Source organism: Musa acuminata, chromosome BXJ3-5 (assembly GCF_036884655.1).
Source record: "Musa acuminata AAA Group cultivar baxijiao chromosome BXJ3-5, Cavendish_Baxijiao_AAA, whole genome shotgun sequence".
NCBI lineage: Eukaryota > Viridiplantae > Streptophyta > Magnoliopsida > Zingiberales > Musaceae > Musa > Musa acuminata.
In genome coordinates this window covers 22659381-22671716 of record NC_088353.1, presented here as the reverse complement: position 1 = coordinate 22671716, position 12336 = coordinate 22659381, and positions in this window count along the sequence as shown.

Below are 12336 nucleotides of genomic sequence, written 5' to 3'. Positions count from 1 at the left end.
ATCGATAATCCATAAATCTAAAAATTCTTCATGCATAATTTCAAAAAATAAATTTATTAGGCATGATATCATCAAACATGATTTCATACGGCATTTTTAATCAAAATCATTTTGTTTATCATAAACATATAATTTTCATGATTATTTTTAAAATTACTAGAATGATAAGCATGATACCTATTTTTTATTTTCATTATTAAACATGCACCTTTCAAAAAAATTAATTCTAAACTAAATTAAAAATAACTCATGAAATATATCATGTAAATTTAAAATAAACTAAAGGCGTTTTGTTTACATCAACATCGAAAGCCATTAAGGCATTGATTTTCTCCTCGTCTTCGGAGGAGCTCGATTTCGCACTTTGTGTTCTTCTTCTTGTGTTCAAAGCAAGTAGTTGCGTTCTTTTTGTTCTTGGTCTTTAATTCTTGTTTCATGAACTTTTTAAATTTCTTAGTGAGTAGTTCTTGTTCACCATCACTTGAGCTTATGCTCGAGTGGTCTTCAAATGTTCTAAGTTCAAAATCCTTCCTGTTCTTTAGAAGGTAGTTCAAAAGTTCTTTACATGCATTGCACGTCATTTTATAGGTCATCAAGGACCATATTACTTCTTCGATTATAAATTGGTTTAAGTTTTTTGATTCTTGAATAGCCATTATTTTTTAATCCCAACTCTTATTAAGAGAACGCAAAATCTTATTTGGAAGTTCAAAATCCGAAAAATATTTGCCAAGAGCATTTAAGCCATTGACAACATCCGTAAAATGGGTGTACATGTCAACAATTGTTTCGCTCGGCTTCATTCGAAAAAGCTTGAAATCATATAATAAAAAATTAATTTTCAAATCTTTAACTTTGCTAGTTTCTTCATGTGTGATTTCAAGTGTGCCAAATATCGAAAGCCATTTCGCAAGTAGAAATATGACTAAACTCATTTCTATCTAAGGCATAAAATAAGGTATTCATAGCCTTTGCATTTAGAGAAAAAATATTCTTCTCCAAATCATTCTAATGGTTCATTAGAAGAGAAGATATTTGAAAACCGGATTCGACTATATGCCATAAATCGAGATTCAATAAAAGCAAGAAAACTCTCATTCGAGTTTTCCAATAAGTATAGTCCGTCCCATTGAAAAAGGGAGGACGAATGAGAGAGTGATCCTCTTGAAAGCCGAAAAGAGTCATTTCTCTTGGGTGTTAAACTAAATGAGAAATACGAGGCTCTAATACCAATTGTTAGGATTAAGAGTCGAGGTCGACACTAAGAGGGGGGGTGGGGGGGAATTAGTGCAGCAGTAAAAATCACGTCTTCAAAAACTTCGTTGCGATAAAATCGTTTCCGAGGAAAAACCGATTTCGAAAACTTAACTTGAAAGCGTACGTAATGAATTGAAGGTAGTAAGCACTTAAGGAAGTTTGTAGTAAGGTAATAGTAGGAATGACATGCAAACTAGAGAACACGACAGTTTATAGTGGTTCGGTTGTCGTGACCTACATCCACTCCTCCGATTCCTCTTCCGTCGAGGCCACCAACATCCACTGATGGTCTTTCTTCAATAGGAGAAGACCAACCATCTTGTACACCCCTCTTCTCCTTTTACTAGGTTTAGGAGATAACCTTTATAAACACTAACTCTCCTCTCTTAAATAGAATTCTAACACTTAGACTTGAAGGAGGGAATTTCTAAAGAGATTGTAGTAGCGTTTCGTTGCTTTTAGACTCTCTGTGCTTGTATGCTTTAACCAGGGATGAGAGGGATATTTATAGGCTTCAAGTTGATTCAAAATTGGAGCCTAAAACTTTTCCATCCGGGGTTCCCCGGGCACGGGCGGTACCACCGCCTACGAGTGTCAGTCTGACACTAACACTGCCCTGGGCGGTACCACTGCCCAGGTTTGGCGGTACCACCGCTTGGGGGGTAGTGTTGGGCAGTGCCACTGCCCAGACTAGCGGTACCATCGTCTAGCACCCTTCCAGGGGTGGTACAACCACCTAGACTTGCGATACCACTACCTAACATAGTCTCGAAGATTGTGCCATGACGGTGAGACTTCTTGGGGTACTATTTGGGCTTCTCATTGGGCCCCACATAGTTCTTACATGGGCCTAGATGGCCCCTAATTGGGTTAATCAAAATCCAAACCCAATTATATGCTAACTACAATTCTTAAGATATTTGCTAAGCTAAACAAGTCCCTATGTCTTGGTTTCTTCCGGCGAGCTTCCGGCGATCTTCTAGCAAACTTCCGATGATTTCTCGGCAATGTTCCGAAGGACTCCCGATAAGCTCCTGGACTTCATGTCGATCTTCTTGGTGAGGTCCAATGAGCTTCTCTAGCAAGCTCCGAGACTTCTCGGCTGGTTCCGACAAAACTTCCGACGAACTCTCGAACTCCCAACGTGATCTCGATCTTGACTCCAAGACTTCATTTTGCTATATGCCTTGCTATCATAGTTAATCCTACATATGTAAAATATACTTTGATATAGACAATTAATACTAAGTATTAATCAAGTTGTCCGGCATGTTATTGGTCCCTCGACGCTTCGTCTGATTCTTTGGCGCATTGTCATCTTTTGCGGCCTATTGTCCAATCGGCCAGTTGACTCCGCAACTCTGATATCCTTGGTGCAATGTCTGCTCTTCTTGGTTCGATGTTTGAATCCACAACCCGAAGCCTTCTGTCAATACATCGACCGTTCCTCCGTCTTGACGTCCAATCTTGTGAAATGTTTTCCCCCGGCACAACATGATTTTTCCTACTTTAATTATCTCATCCTGATCGAAGCATCCTACGTCACTCAAAACACAAATTAAAACATAAACACATACCAATTGATTTCATCATCAAAATACGAGATTCAACACATGAGTCACTTCGAGTGTATGCCAAATATCAATAGCAGTTTTACAAATAGATACACGATTGAACTCGTTTTTATCTAAAGCACAAAACAAAGCATTCATAGCCTTGGCATTTAAAGTGAAAATTTTCTTCTCCAATTCATTCCAATAATTCATTGGAAGAGAAGACTTTTGAAACCCATATTCCATAATTCGAAATCCATTAAAATTAGGAAGATCCTCATTCTAGTCTTCCAATATGTGTAATTCGTCCCATTGAACATGGACGGATGTGTAATTGAATGACCCTCTTGGTAGCCGGTAAATACCATCTCTCTTGGGTTTTAAACCAAATGAGAGTGAATGTGTAATCAAGAGCGGCATTAAGAGGGGGGGGAGGGGGGGTGAATTAGTGCAGCGAAAAATTCTTTGATCTCGTATAACATTTGTCTCGATTCAAATCATTTCGGAAAGATGTTGAACTTAAAACATTCATAAGAATGTAAGGAGAAGCTCAAGGAGGTTTGTAGTAAAGTAAATTGAACAAAAGGAAAAGCAAACAAAAATTTAGAGTGGTTCGGTTAATGAGACCTACGTCCACTTCAGATTCCTCCTCCGTCGAGGTCACCGGCGTCCACTAAAGGCATTCTTTCAATAGGTGAAGACCAACTACCTTATACAACTCTTTCTCCTTTTGTTGGGTTTAGAAGACAACCCTTACAAGTCTCACTCCTCTTTCTTGGATGGTTACAAAGCTAAGAGAGGGAGGAGGAGAACTCTTTTCACTTTTACAAAGCTTTTCATACCCCAAACACTTAGAAATTTTCACACATACAATAGCACTTTGTTACCCTTTCATGCAGAAAAGGATGGGGTATTTATAGGCCCCAATGGCTTCAAAAGTTGGAGCCAAAAAATTTAAATCCTTGGATTTCAGGATGCTGGCGGTACCACCGCCATTAATGGGCGGTACCATAGCCTGATAGAGATCGAAGACTGAGCTCTAGTGGTACCACTGCTTGACAAGGATGGTACCACCGCTAGCAGCATTGATTACTAGCGGTACCACCATCTAGTTTGGGTGGTACCACTGCCCAGGCCACCTGAGAGACTGGGTCCCTCAAGCTGTGCCACTGTCGGCCCTAGCCGTGCCATCGTCGGTCATGTTTTTAGGGGCTGAATGGGCTGTTCAATTGAGCCCAATTCAGCCTTGTTAAGGGCCCAGTTATCCCCTAACTAAGTTAGTGAGATTACCTCCCAATCCTAACTTAATTTATGGAATAAATATAATAATCAAGACATAATTAAAGAATTCTTGTTTCGGTACGTAAATTGCTCTTCCGACGAATTTCTGACGATGTTTTTACGGACTCCCGGCAAGCTCCTAGACATTACGATGATCTTCTTAGCAAGTTCTGATGAGCTTCTTTGGCAAGCTCCTCGACTTCTCGGTTAGTTTCAGCAAAACTTCCAACGAACGTCTGGACTTCCGACGAACTCTTGAACTCCCAATGAGATCTCGATCTTGACTTCGGCACACACTTACGGCTGACTGGGCCGCAAGGGCCGGTTGTGCTTGCGGGCAGCCAATGCAAGTGATGTCACCCTCAAGAATTTCCCAATAGTGGTATCAGAGCCAAGTTGTTCGTGCGAAAGATTAGTTTTGAACTACGTGTGTTGTGTTTTATGATGACTTTTGTCGTCAAAATCGTTGACGCAAAAGGTGCAAGAGGACAACAATCGTAGGTTGGCCAATGGCTACTTGTAGCCTTTGGTCGAGGCCTAGCCACTTGTGTGCAGTGTTAGAATCAAGAGTGGCACTAAGAGGGAGGGAGGGGGGGGGATGAATTAGTACATGGAAAAATTCTTCGATATCATAAAATATTTTATACGTTCGACGGAAATTGATTCGGAAAGATAGTAACTTGAGACGTAAGAGAGTGTAAGCATAGTGAAAGCAAGATGAGGAGGAGAAGCAGTTTGCTATGAAATGATTTACAGTTAAAGTAAATTACTCAATACAAAATGTAAACCAGAATTTAGAGTGGTTCGGTCAATGTGACCTACATCCACTTTTAGATTCCTCCTTCGTCGAGGTCATCGACGTCCACTAAAGGCCATCCTTAAATAGGTGAAGACTAATCACCTTTTACAGCTCTTTCTCCTTTTGTCGAGTTTAGGAGAGAACTCTTACAAGCCTTACTCCTCTTTCTTGAATGGTTACAAAACTAAGAGAGGGAGGAGGAAAACTCTAGCACTTTTACACCCCAAAGATTCAAGATTATAATCACACTTCGGTACCGTTTCATGCAAAAAAGTGTGGGGTATTTATAAACCCCAATAGCTTCGAAAATGGGGCAAAAAAGTGTCTTATCCTGATTTTTCGGGGGACGGTACTACTGCCTGCAGTCTGACACTAGGCGGTACTACCACTTGACAGAGCTCGGAGACCGAACTCTGGCGGTACCATTGCCTGACCGGGGTGGTACCACCACTGTAAGCAATAATTGCTGGCGGTACCACCGCCCAAATATTTGGTAGACTGGGTCTTCCAAGCGGTGCCACCGCTGGTCAAAGTCCACCAACCTGGTTGGGCCTTGTATTAGGCCCAAACCATCCTAGCTCCGAGCCCAATTGGCCCCTAATAGAGTTGATGGGATTACCTCCCAAATGAAACTCTAATTATCATTCTAACTACGATTAAGGCAAGCATGGTATGGTACATCGATTTTTCACTCGGTGATCCTCCGGCGAACTTCTCGACGAACTCCCGACCAACTCTCGGTTAGACTTCCGGCGTGTTTCCGGCGATCTCCCGACGAGCTTTTGGCGTGTCTTCCAGCATGCTTCCTGTGATCTTACGATGAACTCTCAGCAAACTCCTGGTATATCGTCTGAGTCTTCGACTCCGGCTCATCATCTGCTTTACGCCTTACTACTGTCATAGTTAATCCTGTACACTTATCTCACACACATGGATTAGATCAAATATTTTACCAATTGATTTCATCATCAAAATCCGAGATTCAACAATCTCCCCCTTTTTTATGATTACAACCAATTGGTGATGGGGTTAATCTTAACTCCCCCTATCTATATGCCATAATTGACAAAAGACACTCTTGAATTCAACACCTTTTAATTCAATCATCAAATTGATAATTTAGACTTATTATCATCAAGCACATCATGATTTACCAAATCTAAAGATGATACCACATATTCGACGATAGAAATGATGTCAAGGTATGAAATTCATTTTCGAGTCAAAATCACATAAATTTTTAACATCAAAGTAAGCACGATATTACATCATCATACTCATCATTCAAAGAGATAACATAGAAATTAAAGCACAGAATTACAATCATCAAAGTAAGTAGCATTTTAAGTTTACAATATCAAGGTAAACAACATAGGATTACAACATCAAAGTAAGAAGAATAAAAGGGATTTTATCCATTTCTCCCCTTTTGTCATCAGTAAAAAGTCATAATTAATTATTCAGGTGGTGGCCAGTCAAAATGTCTAAACAGGGTATTGAGTTGTTGATGAATCTGCTGCAACTCCGTCAATATTTGATCTTAGCGTTTTTCATGTCGATCTTAACATTGTTCAAATCAATCCATCCGAGTCCCTATGTCATCGATAGATGAGGGAGGGGCTTGCTCTACTGGAGGTAATTCCTTAAAGGGACCAATTAGAGGAGATTGATTACCCCTAAAAATTGGTGTTTTAGGTTCTGGTTCAGGTTGGAGGGGATCAGTCCTTCTAGGCATTCTAGTCCATATACCATTTATGAATGTACATCTCATCCGTAAAAGTAGATTTCTATTTATGATACTAAATCTATCTAGTTTTATAACTTTTTCATTGGGTGGAATGACAATATCATAAGCATAAAGTAGTCTTGTGATTAAGCCACCATATAGAAGCATCATGTCCTTTTTTGATAGTTCAATTATGTTTTGTTGGATTAGGTAACCAAAATAATTATTATGTCCCTTCATAATCCAATACATGGTACCTAGTTTCATTTGGCTTATTTCATCATGATGATATTGTTTTGGGAGAATGATACTTATTAAGATGTGATAAAGTATTTTGGTGCTTAAAGGTAGTAAATGTTCGTAGCTTTTTCGAAGAATCGTTAAGTTAGGATTACCAAAAATTATTCATAAGGCATCAACGTAAGTAGTCCAAATTGTTTCTTCAACCCATTATCCTCTAAAATAACATCCTCTTTCTTTTACAGGAATTCCTATGATGTTGCAAATTGTTCTATCCGTAATGGGTATATGATGTCCTAATAGACAAGTAGATACCCTTTCATTTTCATCAATATGTAAATTGTTGTAAAATAGCCTAACAAGTCTAGGGTAGATAGATTCACTTATTTGAAGGATTGGGAGAATGTCTAGATTAGCAAACTTTTGAATAGGTTCTAAATAACTTAATTCGTCTAAATTAACATATTTGCCCTTATAAACATGTCTAGACTCAATAGAAGAAAACTTTAGGGTATGTTGATTAGAATCGAAAAGTAGGGAGTCATAATTTTCATCTAATCTCCTCTTCCCTTTGTCCCTAGAGAATCTTCTAGAACCCATTGAGACTACAATAATGAAGGCAAATGAGGAACAAGAACAAGTAATACAAAGGAGAATCAATTTGGTGTAGAGATTACCTTAGTATGTTTTTTTCTTCTAGTGATCTTCAAAAGGATGTCAGAGATTGATCCTTGATTTAGTAGAAGATGAGTATTTTCGAGTAGCTAGAGGGAGATCAAGAGATTTGGTGCTGTTTAGAGGAGAGCAGAATGTGTTGGGGTTGGTTCTGCCATCAGCCCTAACTTGGGGTTTATAAGGGTCAGGTTACGGGTAGTGGCACCGCTAGCTGGGCGGTGCTACCACCTGCCACCCGTGACAATTGGTGGTGCTACCGCCTACCACCTGTGATAATTGGCGGTGCCACTACCTATAGACAGTAAACACTACTCACATAGTTGTGTGGGGGGTGGGGGGTGATATCAATTCGCATGTAACCACACAATCTTATCATGCAAGATTTTTATTGTTATGAACCACACAACCTTATCATGTAAAATTAGTATCATAAGAAAAGAAAATTCATATTGAAGATTGTACGTTCATGATTCATCATATAAAATGCATACCATACTTAAACATTATATTGAACTCATATTGTAAAATGCATATCATAAGTTCATGATTCATCATTTGTACGCAAACATCGTAAAAACTCATATGGAAAAATGCATATGGCAAATTGCGTACACTATAAGATCATGATTCAGGTGAGTGATCAAGAAAGTCCAAAAATGAAAATTTAACAGATTCATGCATTCGGACAGTTTAACATCCCTAATTCCCTTCTAATGAAATCAAATTGTTCTTTATTTAAGGGTTTTATAAAGATATCAGCTTATTAATGTTTTATATCAATAAACTATAATATTACATCATGATTATTAACAAGATCTCATATGAAGTGATGCCTAATGTCAATATGTTTAGTTCTAGAGTGTTGAATATGATTTTTTACTAAGCATATTGTACTAGTGTTATCACCCTTTATAGGTATGTTTTTCAAGTCAATTCCATAATCCTTTAAAGTGTTTTTCATTTATATAATTTGAGCACAGCATGCACATATAGCTATGTACTTAGCTTTGGTTGTAGATAATGCAATCGAGTTTTATTTCTTGGAAGACCAAGAAACGAGTGCATGTCCTAAAAATTGACATGTTCCGGATGTGTGTTTTCTATCTAAACTACATCCAGCAAAATTTGCATCAGCATAACCAAGAAATTCAAAATTCTTAGATTTAGGATATCATAATCCTAGTTTAGGAGTTCCTTTTTGTTAGGAACAAAGTCGGCACTAAGAGGGGGGTGAATTAGTGCAGTGGTAAAAATTATGTTTCTAAAAACCTTCGTACGATAAAAACCGATTTCGACGAAAATCATTTCGGAGAGAGGTTAACTTGAAAGCGTTTTCATAAAGATAGCTTGAAAGTGTATAGAAGATTCATAGTGGATGTAAAGCAAGTTAAAAGGTCAACCTAAAATGGTCAAAACATGGTCAAGGTTCTATGGATACAAGAAGAGCCTAAAATAATCAACCTTATTCAAATAAATCGACATCATGAAGAGAAAGTCCAGTCTTGAGACAAGGATGTATTTTTATCTAATTTTGAAGAATAAAGGTCATTCAACCATATTAGATCATATTAGAAATTATGGGCTTATTCATGAATAATCATTCAAATCAATTTAAGGCAGATTCATGAGTAATCTACATTCATGCATTAAGAATATAAATATCATTTAGTATATTTAATGGATTCATTTCCTTTTTACTTGGCCTTTATACTATATAAACAAGGCTGACTCTCTTTGTAAGGAGGATAATTCAGAAGTATATTAAACTTTCAACACCGGTGAGTGTTTTGTTTTCAAGTTTTTGCACGAACTTTAGAACTTTTCAAGCTTTTCTGCTTGTGACGTTCAAAACCCAAAAAATCTTTATTGTTCCTTTCAACTTATCAAGCTTCTTAGTTTGTGGTGTTTTAATAGAATCAAAGTGCTATTTTAGTTACTTCATCAAATTTTCATTGATAAAATGATTAGAATAGTTTCCCTAACTTTAATTTTGAACGATCCATCTTGTTTCAATTCGTTGGAAGGGGTCAATTTGCATTCCATATGTATCATAACTCTTTAGCTCGCGAGGTGTATGGTTGCTAAGTTGATGATTTCCATCATTTGGTATCAGAGCTCGGCTCAAGTTTGAGGTTTGCATATCCATTTATTTGCTATCTTTTAGATTTTCCTTTTCTCTTCTTCGTCTTCTTCTTTTTGCACAATATCTATAATCATTGTTCTTCCTTCATCTTCATTGTTGTGCTTCTTGTGTTATTACTATTCTTCTTTGTAATTCCACACTTTATAGTATAAAAAAAATAGATTAAGAAGTAAAAAAAAAAAAAAGAGAGAAAATCAAAGGTAAAAAAAGAAGAAGAGGGAAAATCAAAGGTAAAAAAAAAAAGAGATCAGAATTATTAAAAAAAAATTATGGATTCAAGGATTTCTTGCAAATTACATAATTCTATCTTTGTTCATTTAAAGTCCTGTTTCGGTTTGGAAATCTTTCTTCATTAAAAAAAAAAAAATTCCTTTGTTCAGTTGATATTTGAATTCTAGTCTTTGCTTATGATTAAAGTGCATTACACACATCTTTAAATTGGCCTATCTTTTGTTTGCTTTTAAACCTACCCAATTTCACTATTTTTGAATTGTCATAATCTGAATTGTTTGTTTAGGTATCTTAATTGATCTAAGAACTCAAATAACAAAACAAGAGAGGTAAAAGGCAAGAGTGGTGAGATCAGTATCGAGAAAAGCCAAAAATTATGTGAAACACGAGTGAAGTGAATCAAATCTAGAACGAAACTCGTGAGGGAGTGTTGGTGAGGTTGTTCTAACTTTGTTTTTTAGGTTGTATACATGTTTAAAGAGAAAGAAGCGAGTTCTTCATCAAATGATATTTTAGTTCAAGCAATGAATCAACAATTTGAATATATGTTCATAGTGATGGGAGATGTAAGAGATCATCTAGAAAGGCATCATGAGGCAATTAATAGATTCAAAGGTGAACCATGGCATGGGAGACAACCAACCTTTGTCAATGATGAATATGATGGTGGCGATGATGTGGATGATGACCAAGTTACTCTAAAATTGGTCAATATGTTAATCCTAGGAGACAAACTAAGAGAGGACGTTTTGATGGTGTGGACAGAAACATAGGCAGTATCAAAATGAAAATTCCTTCTTTTCAAGGGAAGAATAATCCAAATGTTTATTTGGAGTGGGAACGAAAATGTTAAAGGCCCATGGAGACTTGGTTGGAGATGAAACAAATCATGAGGAGGAGATTTGTCCCTAGCTATTACTATAGGGATTTGCATCAACAGCTGCAAACCTTGACATAATGTTCCATGAGTGTTGATGAGTATCACAAGGAGATGGAGATAGCCATGATAAGGGCTAATGTGGAGGAAGACCGTGAGGCCACCATGGCTCAATTCCTGAGTGGATTAAATAAGAACATTGCTGATCTTATAGAGTTGCAACATTATGTGGAGATTGAGGACATGGTGAATGTGGCCATGAAGATTGAGAGGCAACTCGAAAGAAAATGCAAAAGGAATGATTCAAAACCTTATTCGAGTTTTTCTTCTTCTTGGAAACCGAATTAGAGTAAAAAGGATGATAAACCCATTGTTAAGCCTAAAATTGATGAAACTAAAGGTAGGAATGAATCAGACAACAAGGGTAAAGGTGAGAATCTACCTAATCAAACTAAAGGTATTAAGTGTTTTAAGTGCCTTGGGCATGGACATGTGGCACGTGAATGTCCTAATAAGAGAGTTATGATCATGAGGGATGGAATTGTGGAATCTGAAAGTGAGTGAGAGGATGATAATGACATTCTAGAGGATGCTAGTGATGTAGAGTATTCTAAAGGTGAAAATCTAGTTGTTCAACGCACACTTAGTTTACAAAATAAAAATGATGAACATGGTGAACAACGTGACAATCTATTTCATACTCATTGTTTGATTGCTAACAAGTTGTGTAATGTGATTATTGATAGTGGAAGTTATACAAATGTGGCAAGCACCTTGCTCATGGAGAAGCTGAAATTACCTACTATCAAGCATCCAAAACCTTACAAGTTACAATGGTTGAATGATAGTGGTGTAGTAAAGGTAAATCGACAAGTATTAATTTCTTTTTCAATTGGTAGATATAAGGATGAAGTTTGGTGTGATGTGGTACCTATGTATACTGGTCATATGTTGTTAGGGAGACCTTAGCAATATGATCAAAGGGTAATACATGATGGGTTCAAGAACCGTTATTCTTTGATTATGGATGGACAGAAATATCAGCTTGGACCTTTGCCTCCAAAGATAATTTTTGAAGACCAAATGCGCATAAAACAACAATATGAAGAGCTTGAGTCTTCATTAACTAGAAGTTTGGGAAGGGAACAAGAAAGAGAAAAAAATAAAATAGTGAGTTGAGTGATAAAAATGAGAGTATTAGGAAACACAAGGGGAGAGAAAACAAGGAAAGCTTGAGTAAAAGAAAAATGAGTGTTTATGCCAAAATGAGTGAAGTGAAGAAAGCCTTAACCATGAGGCATCCCTTACTTATACTTTTGTACAAGGATGTTTTGATTGCTTCTAACAAAATTGATAAGAGTTTGCCTAGTGTTATTGTTGATCTTTTGCAGGAAAATGAGGGTCTCTTTCCCGAAGAAGTTCCTAATGGTTTGCTACCAATTAGAGGAATTGAGCATCAAATTGATTTCATTCCAAGTACAAGCATACCAAATAAGCCAATATACAGATACAACCCTGAAGAGACTAAGGAAATCCAAAAGCAAGTAAGTGAGC